The 18325-nt window shown below is 29.1% G+C and overlaps 1 protein-coding gene across 3 annotated transcripts in view; it reads left to right on the plus strand.

Moving 5' to 3' along the window:
• LOC142330614 (suppressor of cytokine signaling 2-like) overlaps window positions 1–18325 on the plus strand; it is a 108684-nt gene that overhangs the window by 41367 nt on the left and 48992 nt on the right. Inside the window, exon 1 of one of the 3 annotated variants that reach the window (XM_075376018.1) lies at window positions 10587–10865. The exons of 1 other annotated variant lie outside the window; for it this stretch is intronic. The gene's annotated coding sequence lies outside the window, so the exon portion shown is untranslated. Of the gene's footprint in view, window positions 1–10586; window positions 10866–18325 lie in introns of those variants that run through there. One more of the 3 variants, XM_075376019.1, reaches the window with a different exon arrangement.

Genomic DNA, 18325 nt, shown 5'->3' on the forward strand with positions numbered 1-18325 from the left:
AGAAACATCACTTGCTTACGTTATTTATCAACAACTTACGTGCTTACGTGTTTATTCGAAATATACGAATTACTTTTATCAGTAGTTTTATAAAATCAGAAAGAGGAAATGTGTTTTATTTTGGCATATTTCCCATATTAATCCGGAAAAAACGAATATTTATTAATCATAATTGAAAACAAAGTGTGGTAGATAAATTACATTGTTAGATGACGAAATAATAACAATAATAAAATTCTAGTTGTATATAATCACTTGTAACCTCATTTTGTGTATAACCGTTTATTATAAATCATTATATAAATAATTCACTAGATTTCTTAATTTAGAAAAAAAGGTAATTAGTATTAATATACATTTCATGATATAGGAATAAAAACAAATTAGTGTTCAAGATTAACTTTCTGAAAAGAAATTAAAAAATTTCCAACAGACAACCCAACAGTTTCTAAAAGATAACTTTTCTTGTTGTTTTGAAATAAAATAATTAACAGAATACACGAAAACCAGTTACAAATAGTATAAATTAATATGTATTTCGATCACCAAACAGTAATCATCTGTAATTTTAAAGACATTTAAAAAAAATCAATCAGTCCTTAGAAACTAATAAAAAACACTTTTATAAAATAAAATAATTGAAGATAATATAATTTCGTTTTGCTTAATCCGTTGAATTATAATTCAGTTGGATATATCAAAATTTCGCTCATTTCCATCCCAGGATGGCGAGGTTATTCCTTCAGGAACCCCCTTTCTTTCTTTTTCCTGTTTAGCCTCCGCTAATTACCTTTCAGATAATACTTCAGAGGATTAATGAGGATGATATATATGAGTGTAAATGTAGTGTAGCATTGTACAGTCTCAGTTCGACCATTCCTGAGATGTAACCATACATCACCGGGAATCACCGTCAGGCATTTCTTCAGAAGATGAATGAGGATGATATCTATAAGTGTAAGCGAAGTGTAGTCTTGTATATTTTCAGGTCGACCATTTCTGAGATGTGTGGTTAATTGAAACCTATCCACCAAAGAACATCGGTATCCACGATCTAGTATTCAAATCCGTGTAAAAATAACTGACTTTACTAGGACACGCTGGAACTCTCGACTTCCAAATCAGCTGATCTGGGAAGACGCGTTCACCACTAGACTAAGCCGGTGGGTTTCAGGAACCCCCTACTTTAACATAGATGAATGGAAGAAAATCAGTTATGTATTTAAGCGTTTAGTCATTTTTCGGAAATGTTTTGCTTCCGTTTAGATAAAATTTCCCCAATTTCCTTATGGATTATCGACTTAATGAGCACTCACTGCATGAATGAGTCCTTAAGAAGCTATCCTCTGGATGAAGTTGTTTACCTCATAATGTACCATTTCCAAGAATAAAAGGTCATTTCTCACTATCATTATCTTTTACTTATGATTTATGATAACGTTGTTAAATAAAAAATAATTTAATTTACGTTATTTTCCTTTTATTTATAATTTCATAGAATTATAAAGTTTTATATTGATAAACAGAATTAAATTATATATATATATATATTTTTTTTTTTTAACGGCAATAATCAGTTTAAAGTGCCACGTGTTTAATCAATACTGTATTTACAATTTTTTTTTCTAATGAGAAATGATAATTTTATTCACACATTAATTTTATACACAGATTGATCTTTTTTAAAGGAAGTAAAAGTAAAATTTTAACATGAAGTCAGAAATACACATTTTTTACCTGCTTTTCGAAGAAAAGTACGGTGTTATTTTTGGTCACAATGCGAAGGGGGGGGGGGGGAGGTGAAAATAAATCCTTTTTAGAGTGTGAGATATGAAGAGTATGAAAATACTATTCACATAAATATGGTTTCCTGATATATTTATTTATAGGCCTACGTATAAAATTCTGTGGCAAGAAATTCTCCAAAACTTCTCGATCAATTTAATTGAAATCTAGATATGATATAGTAATCTATTTAAAGTTGTGCGTGCATCTGAAAATTTGATAAAAATTGTTTAGCCGTTTTTGAGTTAATCTCAATTTAAGGGAAAATTTTGAGCAGGGCAAGTTAGAAGCGTGATTCATTATAATGTCACAAGTTGGATCGTTTACGTTTCTTTATCTGCGGTATCTATCGTTAGCAATATTTTTCGGCATATTCAGGTAGTGTTAACTACTTTTGGGATCATGACGACTGGGTATATTTTTTTATCTAAGGGTTACGTTGACTTTCTAATGTTGAATAGGGTGAGTTGAGTGGATGTTCTGCTAGGCTTGTGTGAGTGTGTGTGCGCGACGAGTTCACGTCTGGTTGATGGGCGCCACTTTCAAGATTGCCTTTCGTGCTTGGTGTATCTCTCCACTTGAGTTCTTGCGATATCTGTGTCTATGCGTTGGCAGCGTCTGTACTCATATGTGTCGGTGGGCGTGTGGTGTGTGTTTGAGGAGTGATGCCTGTGGGAGTGTTTGTGTTTAGTTGGAACTGTGGTTGATGTGTTGTGTTTTGTGATGCGCATGATGATATGGCTTTGATGTTTCCTTATGGTCACCAGTTGTGTGTGTGGGGGCGTTACCCCCTCCCCCCTCATGAAGTAATACTCTACTAGCTGTTCCAGGAGGGAGGGTGCCAGAAGTGGAGGTTTAGTCGGTAGTGCGCAGGTATATATACACACTTAATTAAATCCTGGGGATGCTGTTAGTGATCCCGACACTGCGCCCGTAAATGGGGTTCCTCCACTTCTATAAAAAAAAAGGTTACGTTAACTGTGTAGTTGTGTATTTTTCATACACGCTTATGCAGCGAGTCACAGTGGTGAGTGAGTTGAAACTTGATGCTTGTGTATAGGATCTACTTGTTTATCCAACGTAGGTAGTGCGTTGTATCCTGAAGTAATTGGTTTTTGACTGGGAAATAGTGAGGGCGTCGGAATTATTAACTTATTACAGATTTTCTTCTTACAGTATATTAAATCTCTTTTTTCATTATTTTTTATATTTGCGAATAATTTTATTTTATTTTACATTGCTTCTTGAATACTCATTTCTGTTTCTTAATTCGTTTTCTTTGTAAGATTTAAATTAGAATGAGTTAATACTTTTTAAAAAAAAATACAAACTAAAATAACGAAAAACTTATTTTTACTTATATTTACGAGAATTATATTTTATCGAACACGCGCACGTGCACACACAGAGAAAGATAGAGTGAGAGAGAGGGAGTGAGAGTATATTTTAAGCTGTCTGCAGTGTTAACTGGTCAAACGTTGAACAGATTGCTATTATGAAAGAAATATATAAGGCAATGTTTTTTTTCATATCGACCATTTTTATGGGTAATTGGAGATAACTCTTAGAACGATTCACTAATAGTTTTGTCATTTAACCGGAAAATTTTAAACTTCCCCGGCTATATATTTATAGTGTATCATAATCATAAGTAAACAGAATACTACATATGAGGGAAATTATGTTAATCGACTTAAAATTTTTTTATCTCCGGGACCATCGTTAGGCATTGCTTCAGAGGATGAGATGAATGATTTGTAGCGTGTGTGAAAATGCCATGCCAGACCGGGATTCGAACCCGGAACCTCCGGATGAAAGGCCGAGACGCTAACGCTACTATTCGCGCCACAGAGGCCGGGATGTATGTGAACCTGTTTTTTGTTTAATGTCTTCAGACTGGATGGACCGATGGAATAAAATTTGAAGGCACGATGATTTTTATATTTACGGCATTTATGGAATTTAATAAAATATGAGTAAGTTTAAATTTATTAATCGCTCAAAAGAGGTATTTAATACGTACTTAGTTAAAGTGGAATTAATCATAAAATCCTAATTTTATCATGATTATTGTTCAATATAAAAAAAAGTAAAGGACCAACGTAAATAAAATACAAGTAAGCTTAATTAATTAATCACTCAAATCAAGTTTTGGTGACATTTATTAAGAGGTTATAGAGGTACAGATAGTAGAGATGGACAAGGATCCTATATAAATAAGTACAGGCAATTTGTCATCAAAATAGGCTTTTTTTTTTTTTTTCTCTCAGCTCCCCTGGGCCGGACCGACTTGTTGGTATTACGCCGCCCAGGGGAGTGTCTTTAAACTCAAATAGGCCTCCCCACCTACCGGCTATATACCGGCAAGGCAGGTCGGCCTACCGGTTAGCTCTTTTTGAGAGTTCTTTATCAATATTGCCCCCTTGGGGACCCAAAAGGGCAATACTAATACACCACATTATTACACCACGCCAGACCCAGTTCGCCGCGACGCGATACCGGGTCCCTTCAGTATTCAGTGTGCTGTTGCCTGACTGTTACCCGTGGAGTCCTTGGTGGCTCATCAGTGCCAACACACCGCAGCATGCTGGACCTCACCAGCAAGGCTGTTCACCCAGTCCTATTCTAGCCAACACCTTGTCTTCTCTCATCGGAGTATTTCTGTAGAACAACTTGTCTAACAAAACTAGCAAAATTATTCCAGTTTGACTCGCTTCTTAGCATGTAGTCTATTGTTGTCTCTGGAGTTATACCTGTGAGTGCCTTACTATGTCTAAGTGTGTCCCACCTATTGCACTCAAAAAAGGTGTGCTCAGCATCATCTATCTCGTTGCAGTAGTTGCAAATTGGCTCTTCTCTCTTGCCTATTTTGTGCAGGTAGTTATTGAAGGAACCATGTCCTGTAAAAAACTGCGATAGGTGATGATCAACCTCACCAAATCTTCTCGACAACCATGGCTTGATGTTGGGGATGAGGGTTTTCGTCCATCGACACACAGCTTCCTGCGACCATCTTTCCTGCCAGATATTATAAACGGCATCCTTGACCTCTTGTTCTGGCTTGCCTTGTGCCCTCTCCGTGTATTTGAAAATGGCTGTATTTGAAAATCCTTACCTACCGATTGATCTTTTGTCCATGCGTTAGTGGTGATGAGGGAAGCTTAACTCCAGATTTTTAACATCCCTTCCCATAAATTTTTGAAAAACTCGAAAAACTCAAAAAGTTTTTGAATGCGTTTTTCTATGAATCTATGCATTTTAGAGAAAGATTTTCAAACAAAAAATGTAGAGGATATTCTCCTCTACAATTAATGTCTGTAAAGTTATGCTGTATAATTTGAAATTGAAATACTAGGTGGCGCTAAAGTTGTAAAAAAATTATAAACGAGTAGACCGGTTTCGAACACGTGCATAATTCACAACATTTTCACACTTTTATAAGCTTCAGTTCGAAAACGGTAAGTCGTACAAGAAAATTATTTAAATAAAAGTTGTCTGTTTTTTTGAGATTAATACTTTTCCTAATGCAATACAGATGAAAAACAATTTGTTCCGGTGAAAAAACCGAAAAAACACATTTTTTACTACTATGAGTAGTAACTACTTAGAGTAGTAGATTTTTTCACTTAATTCTCCTTATATAGATGACATATACTGATTATGTTTAATCTTATATAAATCTCCAAAAAGGGGTCATAATCTTCTACTAATTATATGATTAGAATGTCACTTTAGTCATTTATTTAGGCAATTTCATTCAGAGTGGGGGATAAAAAGGCTAACGATGTTACTTTTTTTCCTAATTATCGTTCTGATTGATATCTTCAAACTGGATTACTCAGATTTTATGAAATCTTTTACAATGATTTCTAAATGTGGGTCATGATGCAATTTCATTTGATTACCGGTAATGGAGGGGTTGTCACCATGGGTTTCAAATCTCAACATTTTGCACATAGGACAGAATAAATTTTTTTAAATATTTCTTTACTTACATATTATAATGTTCCACTCAATTTTTTTCGTAAGTGGCATCTATAGGGCAAAAAGCCCTTGGTAAGAGCATGAGCTGAAAGATTTTTTGTTGGATTTTTCTTCTATGTAATATGGGTCACAAGAGAAAAAAATGATCATCATAACTTTTTGAGTAGACCCTAGAAAATACACAATCTGGTATTATCGTTGTACATAAATAAAAGATTTTATTTATGTATGTAAGTAAAAGACGATCTTCATTTTGTGTATCCTAATAACTCAAAAACTACTTAACCGTTTTCGCTGAAAATTTCGCAGTTTATTATTTGTCTCAGTACTGTTTACATGTTTAAAAAATCTGATGTGGATACCACATTACTCCCCTTGTACGCCTATTAAATTACATATAAATATTTTTTTTTTTTTAACTGGAAAGTACAAAAAAATTTATTTCATTAATAACTTCTGATATTTTTTCTTAATTTTATATTATTATTATTATTATTATTGAATTATTATTTACCGTACGTAGTACTGACTTCACGCCGAAACTAGTCAAAATGGATTCAGGGATTGTCAATATGAATATTTCCGTTGAAATCTGAAAACCGAAATTTTTCCTGTTCACAATACTTTCTTTACTTCGTACAAGGAAATAATAACAATGCGTCTAAGCAGGGGTCGGCAACCTGCGGCTCGCGAGCCACATGCGGCTCTTTGGATGTGAAGCTGCGGCTCTTTAGTTCCATACGCAAATATTATTTATTTTATAAAAAAACATTTAAAAATCGTTCTGAATCGATTAACGAGGATTAGGCACCGATTCTTTCGCTTTGCCTCTTGTACTCGCTTTTCACCGCACCCCTCCCCCGTGACACGCGTCGTCAGTCCGTCAGAAGCTCTCGAATGACGTCGTCGTCGGATGTTTCTATGTAGGTTTTAATTCGCTTTCGACGCAAGACAATTTGGCGTCTTCACCAGTGCTTTGGCTGTGACGTATAGTTTGTTGTTTCAAGTAAAAGAGTTAGAAGGGAATTATCTTCTCAAAGTTATGTATGCACATATATATAATAATAATAATAATTTAAAAAAACCGAAGTAAAGATAGGTAACATAATAAGTATTATATTTAAAAAATACATATACATATTTTTTCCAAATAAGATACCTAACTACTTTTTTGAAGTCAATAAGAATTGTCAAAAAAGAAACAAAGTACTACTGTTGGATATTACCGCGAAAGTGTTTTTATTAAAATATATATTTAATAAATTACCTATTTTATAGCTTTTATTATTTAAAAATTAGAGTTAAAATAATAATTATAAGTGTAACTGCCTATAAATTGTTATTTAATAAACCTATTTTCGAAAAAAATTTGTGGCTCTTTAAAAACTTTGAAATAAAATTTTGTGGCTCTTTAAACACTTGGAAATTTTGTAAAGTGTAATTTTTGACTCTTCTGAGTCAAAATACACAAACGGCATACAATTTATTAACAAAAAACTGATATTTAAACTAAATACTATATTAATAATCATTCTTAATTTACATTGATTAAAAAACAATTTTTGAGTTTGTTTGGCTAACAAATTTCAAAAAGTACCAATTATTTAAGTAATGAAATTTAAGTAAACAATAATATTTTCAGAAAGTAAAAACAAACTCATAAGAGATGGGAAGTAATAAATTACAACTCATAAAATTTCTCATTTTTATTAGAAACAAAATAAAATTATATTATATCATAACATATTTATATCCTTAAGTACAAAGGAAATAATTGAAAATGTAAACAATTAAATAAGAATACCAAGAATTATTCTATTCCACTACATACGTCATAAACATAGTAATATTGTTCTTTTAAAACGTAGTAAAAAAAGAAGACCGCAATTGGTTAAAAAAAAAAGAGGAGTGATTAAAGATAGTTATTTACCCAGTATACCCCTCTTCATCTATGTAATTATTATAAATAAAATATTCCGTCATAGTTTTAACCAGAAAGCATAACCTCAATATTTCAAGGATGAATTCAACAGTTTTACGTAAAAAATTCTAAACAACAATAATAAATTTAATAATATTTTTTTCATGAGAAATAATAATAATTGTCTTTTTTTAATAAATAAAATATTAAATTTTCTTCGAAATAATTAAATAATTTTAATTATGTGAATAATTTTATGATTTCCACTATTATATCAATTAATACTATCATTATACTAATATTTTACGTTGGAAAGTTTGTCATGAGAAACTATTTGATACTTAATATTTTATTTTACTTCCCGTAATAAACTGAGGAATCACATAATGAATAAGCCTTTTTGCTTTAATTATATGTTATTTTTTTATGATTGTAATACATGTAAAGCACCTAGGGGGCAAGAGGTATAATCAGGATTCCTTATCATAATTTACGATCTTTTGACATCTATAATAATTATTTATATATTAATAAATAATTTATTTATCAAAATAGTGGATTACTGATAAATATATTAATTATAATATTGTGTAATGGAACAGTTTTGACTTACGTGGAGGTTACTACAAGTTATAGACTTCTCTTTATTAGAAATGTGTTATATTTTTTGTAGATAATAACGTATTTATTGAAGAAAATCTACAAAACAACATGAGAAAAAATTGTTTCGTTAAGGAGAATAATAGTATAAAAATTAAGACGACAATATCTAGTTAAATACTGAAAATATATAACATAAAGAAATAGCATAACGAAATGAACGAAAGGACTATGTCAAATATAATACAAAAATTTATTTAATTTATACATTCAATGTGTTAGCAACAGCGAAGCATTGCCGAATCCGCTAGTTAAATCTATCCCAATCTATTTTTTTCCATAGAATAGGGAACCAGTTTCCAGTACCTGGAAATGTTAATAAAACCGGTTGGAAATTAAATTACTAACAGTATTCGGGGTAGCTTTACACCGTATTTAATATTCTTAGAACAAGGTTTCTGATGAAGCAGGGAGATTTCTAAATATACCAAGCAAGATATTAACAACAATATTTATTCAAACTAACCCTTATAAGAAAGGGTATCTGATAACAAGAAAACCGTAGAAAAAGATCGAAAATATTGATATTCACCTTCCAAGAATATAAAAATAAAATTGTATAAATTGCCAAAACTTCAATATTGATTTAATTAAAAGGAAATGTTAAAAGAAATTACAATATAAGTAATTACATCGATTATAAAATGTTTACTCATATAGATTTTTTGAATATTCTATAAAGATAAACAGAAAAAAGCAAAAAAGAAAGATATTAAAAGATTACTGGTAAAAAATGTATATAAATAGATGGTTTCAAACTGAAAAGTTTATAATAAAACGGAAAGACCTAATAATAATAACTTTGATAAAGATAGGTGAAAAGGAACCTCTAAATAAGTTATATCTACCTCTATCTTGTGTATATATATTTATTTATTTTTATCTGAAAAGACCAACTTATGACTACACAAATATCATTTTTTTTCTATTCTTCCATGTGTTTCATTTTTTCGGCATCCTTCGTTTTTGCTCATCCGTCCATTTTCTTCCTGTTTTTCTTTTTTCTGTTACGCGATCATTTATACTGTAAATTATTTTTACAGTATAAGAATTTATCTCTATTGCAGCAATTCTCTTCTTTTGCACCTTCGAAGGTATCCTTTTTTCATCTGTTTCAGATATTTTGATTTTCTTCTCATGTTCCAGAGCTTGTCAAAAAATTATTTGTTTGTCTTCATTCTGATCGTTGTCTTAAAAAAATTTAACCACTTTTTTATCGCTGTTTCTAGGCCTTCTTGATTTCGGTAGATCTCCTTAATAGATTTTCTTTCTGATATCATATACATATATATATTTAAATTTTTTTTTAATTAAAAGGAAAGGTATATAACATTTTATTTCACTAATAACTTATCTTTTTTGTATTGTTAACAATTTTTTTTAATAATCAGAGATTATAATTATTAATAAATAAATATATTTAAATTAAAAAAGAAAAGGTAAAGAAAAATATAGCTATATAAAGTCGGATTCGAATCGATGTGCCTTCCCCTAGTAAGATCTAAATATTTCATTAATTAAAATTTTATTTGGCTACAACTCTGGAACCAATGAAAGTATCACTTATGATATATTGCTGAGAAGCTCTCAACGAGTGCTTATTACTACAGTTTAGAAAAAGTAAAAAATCAAAATTTTTCAAAATTGAAACCCCGTTTTATTTAGAGGTCTGACTGTATACACATTTTTGGCCCACTTGATTGCAATCAAAAGGGGAAGTGCTCAACTAGATGTTGTAACAGTCCTAAATACCAAATTTCAACATTCTACGGCTGATCGTTTTTTAGTTATGCGAGGTACGTACAGACGTCACGTCGAAACTAGTCAAAGTGGATTCAGGGAAGGTCAGAATGGATATTTCCGTTGAAATCTGAAAACCGAAATTTTTCGCGATTACAATAGTTTCTTTACTTCGTACAAGGAAGCAAAAAATGCTAATATCTATATACAATTAATTTATAACCATATGTTTCAATTATTAAAATTGTATTATTTAAAAAAACAAAATTACAATTTAATTAAGTTTAATTTTAATTCAAAGAAGGTATCTATTATTATAGCGCTAACTAAAAATTATCTAATGCTTCATTGAACAGTGGAATGAATAGTCGGTAATACGCACGCGTTCGTGAGAAGTTCCGAGTTATTTTGTGTGTGTGTAGTAGGGCCTTGATTTCTCGGAGTTGAAATGGTGGGGGATACGGTAAGGCTTCCCAGTTGTGTTCTCGGTAATAATGACTGCAGTGTATAGAGCAGTCAGTCCAGCGTTGGCGTAGTAACTGTGAGGTCGTGATGAGATTACTTACTTACGGTTTTTAAAAGTATTATTATATTCGTTTTTAATTAAAAAAATACTATGGGTATTTGTGTTTAGTTATATATTATATAACTGTATTATATAATTCGATATCAGTGTATTTAAAAATCGTATAAATTAGTGTTAAGTGTTAATAGAACTGCGAATGGAAAGTTCGGAAAGAATAGTTTATTGTATTTTAGTTAATTTTTTTATAAGGTAAGCGCACATTTTCTTAAATGTTTTATACAACCAATATCCTATAAAGTTAACAGAAAAATATAATATACATTCGTTGTAAAATAATACAGAACATTTTTTTAGGTTATGTTCGACCTTACGTTTGTTATTAAATAATATTTTTAAGGTCTTAAACCTTTTTAATTTTTAACCTTGGAACACTTGTTAATTACATAATTTTTGTCTTAATTTTAAACATGAAAATAATATTACTTTATTTCACGTTGTACGAATTTTATATTCTATTTTTTTTTTTAGGTTAAACATATATTTCCCTACATATATACATACACATAAAATAAACTAAACATTTTCTATAAAATTCAATATTTTATTATAACTAATATTAAAATATATTTAATTTATGGTATTAAGTATAATTATATATAAGAATTCTTATAGTTTTAAAATTCATTGATTTGTATACATATAAAAGTCGATAGTCGATAAATTTTTTCCGCCATCTGACCACTGAAAGTTGCCTGCCGTTCTCATTGAGTAGTGATGATGGCCTACATAGTTATTACGTTGATTTCGTTGAAGGTTTTAGTTCTAAGAATCGATTTCATTCCTGGAAATGTTTCTATTTATTTCACTACGCTACTTTCTTGGCAACAAACTAAATGCCACCGCATATTTATCATCGAATTGTGTTGTGTTTTTGTCTTAAAATACTTGTAATGTTTTTAATAATCATTATATATAATTTTTTTAAATATTTAATTTTCAGTATTCCGTGTACAATAACGATTTCTATTAATTGCAATGAAAAAGATCACTTGCCAAATTAAAAATAATTGATTTACTTATAATCTGTGTATTATTATATCGTTTAACTATGTTATAATTTTTTCTTTAAATACTGTTACCAGTATTTAAATCACACTAAACCTCATTTTTGTTATAAGGATTTATAATTTTTGGTAAAAATAATTAAAATTGGAGAGTGAAATATTGTAAATGTACTTTTCATAAATATATCTTAATTTAAATTTTAAAGCATGGTATGTAATTTAGAACTTAAAAGTGTTCGAATAAAGCCATCCCTGATTGGGATTCGAATCCAGGACCTTCCGGATTAAAGCCTGATATATTAACTATAAAATTCCAATGTTTATAACAAAAAATTCATAAGTAAAGATTTTATCAGTTATATGTGTTTATTTTTTTTACTAGATATTTAAATGCACTTTATTGTAAATATTATTTTCTTAGTGTAATTTGGCGAAACTAATGTAATGTTTAATAACTTATTTATTATTTTGTTGTTGAAATTAAATTCTGTTTAAGATTAAATTTTGTTTTAAAATCTCAGTTCAAGCAGTATTGTCTTTTCATTCAAGTTAATATTGTTTTTTTAGTATATTGTTCAATATATTTCAATTAATCTGAAAAAAGTTGATTAAAAAAAGGTGTTCCAGAAAAACTGATCAGATTAAAATGTACTTCGGTAAAATATCTTATTAAATTGGAAATTTGTAGAAAACTAGAAGATATCTAGTTATTATACCTAGTTATTTTCGTTTTATTGTATGATTTTTTTTCTGGGAGAAAGTTTCGTTGTTTTTTTTTTGTTAGCTTGAAGCAGCAAAAATTCTGTAGTATAATAGAACGTCGTTATTATGAAAATATAAAGCTCATCGATAAAGGTTTTTTTTTTTATTTCTATTCAAGTATCTTCATTAGGATTTTTCTTCTTTGCTTTAATAATTTTTTTCCTTTCTGTAGAGTCTTTTTGTGTATGTGTGTGTATATATATTTCTTTTCTTTAATAAATTAAAGAATTCATTCTTGTAATTACATTTCTGTGAATTCTGTTGTAACCGGCAAGCCTTCAAACCAAGCCAAGCTATGCCATGTCGAGTCGTCGATCCGTGCAGAGGTTGTTTGCAGTTCTCAGAATTGTTAATATTTTATTTAGTTCTGGTAACTTGTATTTGTTGGAACCGGCTGGTTTGTTGTAATAGGCCTGAGTTGCTTTCTTGGTTTCTTCAGCCTGGTATTTATTCTATATTAACGTGTTTTAATTTTAATGTTGTTTTCCTTTGAATTTTTATTAAATTCTTTCTAATATATAGTATTTATTTTAACCTAATTTAACATTAATGTTTTAAACATGCTCAGCAATAAACTTTTTACAAATTTTTAAATTATTTCTCAATAAAATACATGTTTTGCCAATATTTTACACGAAACAAATCTCTTTAGACTCTATATGAGATGGTTTATATACCATTATATTGTTAGCATTATTATGCTAACTTTATCGTTTAATAAATAATTTATACAACCAGATGTACGGTGTAAACTAAAAGTAAATTAATTTCAGTTGATACTGTATGGATTCATAAGCTCTTTATTTTACTAACTAACTTTATATCTAATTTTATAGATTAAATCTAATAAACAAAAAGATGCATATTAAATCCCTACAATCAGATGCGATTTTATTTATGTTTATTCTTCTTATTAAAATTGTAATCTTTATGCAATAAAAATTAAAATTTTGGATACAGAAGTTAATAAAACACGATTGTTGTAAAGGTATGAGTAGATGTTACGTCGTTAAGCCTTATTACATTTTCCCACTTTAACAAAAATAAACTAGTTATTATTTTACAAAATGATAGGGTTTTACATAAATATTTATGAATTATTGAATCGTGTTTATAATATACTCCACCCGCCCTTATCTCTTTAACTATATATATATATATCACAAAGCCAATCCTAAAATATTAAATTCTTTTTTCTCTTACATCTCTTTTACTTCTACGCAAGCATACGGATACGTTGTTGGATATTTGTTAATGCATTTAGAAGAATTGTACTAATTCACCTTTTGGATTACAGAATTTACGTTTAAAATATATACATATTTTTAAGTATGTATCTATTTTTGCCTATTATTAATATTTTTTATTTTCATATTTTAATAAGAATGTTAGGGAATGTTGTAACATTCGATAACTTCACATAGTGTTTAATTATTTTATTTTTATAATTTTTTTAAAAAAATATTAATCAAATCGTCTTCAATTCAATTCGACAGTCGTTTATGTTTCTTTAATAAACGTATATTTTATTTTTATATGCTATTTATAAAAATAGTAATGATTAAATATATATATATATATATTATAACATGATACGAAATATCTTCATAATTCAACGCCAAGCAAAAACTACTTAAGATAAATTTGTATACACGTTCTTCTTACGATGTAAGTGAACACTAAGAAAGGATTTTTTGAAATTCTGAGTTTTAATGGATTAAAAGTAACATTGAATTTTATTATTTTTTTTTAATTTCTTGGTAACAAATGAAGATATTAACATGATTAGTGTGTGTAATCTTCTTGTGAATATGTAAAAATAAAAAATGTTTCAATTTCGATTTTTTAAAGAGTGCGATGCTGTACAGCGCGGTGGCTCAATGAACACCACAATACCATTGTTACTGTATGTGCGACGTGACTCTTTGCACCTGCCTCTGGTTACTTGACTAAAAAATATGAAATAAAAAATTAAAAAAAAAAAACGAAGTACGGTCACTTCTTAGTGGTGTTTATCGGGTAACGCTAATATCCGAGCAATACTCATTTCTATACTTACGAAGGACGGGTAAGCAGCTATAAGCTACAATTTTTAAAATGGAGGCCGACTATTTTGAAACCCGCATTCTGATTCATATCACTCAATTTTGGATCCTTCACTGACTAAACTATTGCTCTGAAGAAATAACATTACACGGAGTTTTTATTAATTAAATAGGATTTACTTTTTACTTACCGTTACTATTCTCACAAGCACGAGTTTAATGAAACAGGGGATGCAGGGAGGAGAGCCCTCTGGCTAGATGGGAAGGGAGATTGAAGCGAGTAATGACCTAATATGTATATATATATATATATATATATATATATATATATATAATTTAACTCTGAGAACAAACAATTTTATCATTTCCTGGAAATTTAATATTTGTTCGTTAAATGTAATTATTTTATAACAGCTAATTAGTTTTTGTTATGATTATATTAATGATATATTCAACATTTTTGCTATAAATATTTAAGCATATTTATTTACATTAAATTATTTATTGCGTGTTTAAAGCATCATTTCTAAGTATGATGCTTTAATTATTTAAAATTTAACTAAAATTTTATTTGATTAAAAATTGTATTAATGGTAATTATACTGTGTATTTTGTGGGCTTAATTAATTGTATATTCTTAGAACTGGTTGTTCTTTGATTTTATAAGAGTAATTTTAGATAGAACGTTAACCTTAAAAAACTGTATATTTTTATTTTCATCAATGAATTAGAAAAAAAATTATTGCCTTAAAATAGATTTTAAGTCGAGTAGAACCAGGGGGGCGATGTTACATGAAATTTAAAAAAAATTCGAAATGGTAAAAAATAAAAAAACGGAATTTTTGTGACATCTCTTTATTTATAGATTATATTTTATAATTTGAGAGGGAGCAGTATATCAAAGGGTTCAGACATGTTTAGCTTAAAGCAACGTACGAAGATTATGAAACAAGGTAAGCAAAACCAATTAAGTCAAATTTTAAGCACATAGTGAACGCCTACGTTTTCCATTTAAAATGGAAATACCATTAGATGGGAGTTCAACAGCAGCACATTACATTATTAATCAACGATTTTGTGTTTGCTGTTTCAAGTTATATGATAAAATAAGCTTTTACTTCAAATACCAAGAGTAAAATTAAACTTCCCTTAGGAAAGCTCTTGTGCCTCTCGCAATAATTGTATAACGTTTGAAAGTATTCAACTGAAATATGGTCATTCAGGAAGACCTCTCAAGGTTTTGTATACATATATGTAAACGTACAAACAGGTTTTGTCACTATACATATTTATATAAAATAGAAATAGGTTTTTATTTTTCTTATTGATAAACAGTTAAATTTAAACTAAAAAGTTTTGTAATTTTTATGACGTAATTAATATATTTTTTAAATGGAAATTTCTTCGAATTAATAAGTTCATAAGTGTCTTTTAACTTTTCATGTTTTTTTTTTATTACTCGTCAAAGTTTAGAAAGCTCAGTTGACAAGTAGATTGGGGTTGGACCAGCAAATGGCTTCTTTTTACCTAAGTTATAATTTGGTTCGTTATCCCCTTCACTGTGATATTAGCAGTGTTAACATTACTTCTGACAACCTGGGTGGAACTATTTTATATAAATATAAATATAATGTTGTATGAAGTTGATGATGGACTGTGGTTAATTAGATGTATGTATTTTATATTATTAAAATTTATTTGTCCGAGTTCTGTTTAAAAAAAATCTGTTGGCTTATTTTAACTGCATATACTATTATAATCTATAATTTGGATGCATAACATTTTAATTTTATTTTTTTAACGTTTATATATCATTTAAGTATATTACAATGAGCACAGCTCGTTACAAGTAGATAAATTGTGGATTATTCCTCGCAGTAACTTCTTTGAACGTATTCATAGTAATCAAAACGTGAAGAATTAGTACCTTAATTAAAAATATACACAGATTTGTGTGAAATATAATTTTGTGTATAAATATATAGGCCTTGTTGAGGCCATATTACTTAGATTTCCTTATTCACAAGATAAGTATATTTTGGCATAAAAAGATGTAAAAGCATAACGAAAAATGCAATTTCTCAAACAGCATTCATATTTGATAACAGTAATAAGACATTCTGTTCCTTGCAATCTATCTTTACTAGTTAGTACGTGCTGATGATGGTAAAATAAAAAATTAAGATTTTTAGCTGGTAAATGACAATTGTATTACTTCAATATAAGCACGTAAACAGAACTGTACTGCCGCATAAGTACAGTTCTGTTTACGTGCCATAGATAAGCTACATCACCCACCGGGTTGGTCTAGTAATGAAAGCGTCTTCGTAAATCAGCTGATTTCGAAGTCGAAAGTTCTAACGTTCATATCCTAGTAAAGGCAGTTACACAAACGTTTATCCGAGTTTGAATACAAGATCGCGGATACCGGTGTTTCTTTGATGGTTGAGTTTCAATTAACCACACATCTCATTAATGGTCGACCGGTGACTGTACAAGACTACACTTCACTTACACTCATACATGTCATCCTCATTCATTCTCTGAAGTAATACCTGACGGTGATTCCCGGAGGATAAATAGGAAAAAAAGATAGGTTACATCATTTTTCGATATGTTATACCTAAAATAATGGAAAAAATTCTGTCGTTAAATTTATTCCCAAATATTTTTTCTATCAATTTATAAAATTAAATTTTATTCCTGACATGAAAGGTGAAGAAAATTACAGAGAAAACCCTTTTTGATTTTTAACCTAACTCTAATTCACATCCATGTGAAATACAAAAAAAAATCTGAAGGATATTACAAAGCATTGCTTTAAAAATAATTTTTGTTTTTATATAATCATTAATTTGGGGGAATTTTACTATTATTGGCTATTTATTAAATAACTGAGCAAGGGATGGTTGCTTTTTTTAAAAATATGACGAGTGGTTGGAATGTTTTATTTCGTAAATCGAGTTAGAAGTTATAGTAATGAAAATAATTGTCGGCAATGTATTTGTCAACAAATAATTAAATAAATAATAATATTTTTTGTTTGGATGATGCGATATTTGTAATGAAATATATTATTATATATTTCGTGTCATTACGGTTGATATGTAATAACCTTAAAAAATGAATAATAAGCTCCTTGTCTTATATTACTAGACCACAAAAGCAGCTGTTATCTTGATTATTATAAGTGATCAATATAACACTTCTTTTACAGTTAATTTATCAGTTATTATATATATATATATATATATATATGTTTTTGTTTTTTTTTTAAACTGACCCGATTCTAAAATGAAAAAATATGTACTGGATAAAAATTTCCATTACGCTCTCAATATATTTTTGAAACTTATTTTTTCAAGTCTTTGCCAAATTTTAAACCAATTACGGGTGCATGATATAAGGATTACAAAATTTATTTGAGTTAAGGTCCATGGTAATTCTAAAATTAATTTTTCCTTTTCGTTGTTAGGAGTCTGTTCAATTAAAAAAAAGTTTATTTTATTATTTTTAGTTTTGTAACTTCGTCAAAGCGGAAATATGGGCAGTAGGCTTACAAATGAGACTGCTAGTAATAATAAAAAAAAATTCTCTTGAAGTAGAACAGGATCGTTCAAAACGATTCCAGAGAATAGGTGCATAGGATTCGAAGTTAAAGAGTTTGATATCATACATGTAAAGAGACCATCTAAAATGCTGGAATACATGAAAGTTATTAAATTAATAACAGTCTGAAATACATCAGCATTATTATTGATCCATAAGCGCCTTTCAAATGAGACTTAAAAATAAAAGATTATACGTTATTTTTTGTTCATTCATAAACGTATTTGTA

This window comes from Lycorma delicatula, chromosome 9, assembly GCF_047948215.1.
Source record: "Lycorma delicatula isolate Av1 chromosome 9, ASM4794821v1, whole genome shotgun sequence".
Classification (NCBI taxonomy): Eukaryota; Metazoa; Arthropoda; class Insecta; order Hemiptera; family Fulgoridae; genus Lycorma; species Lycorma delicatula.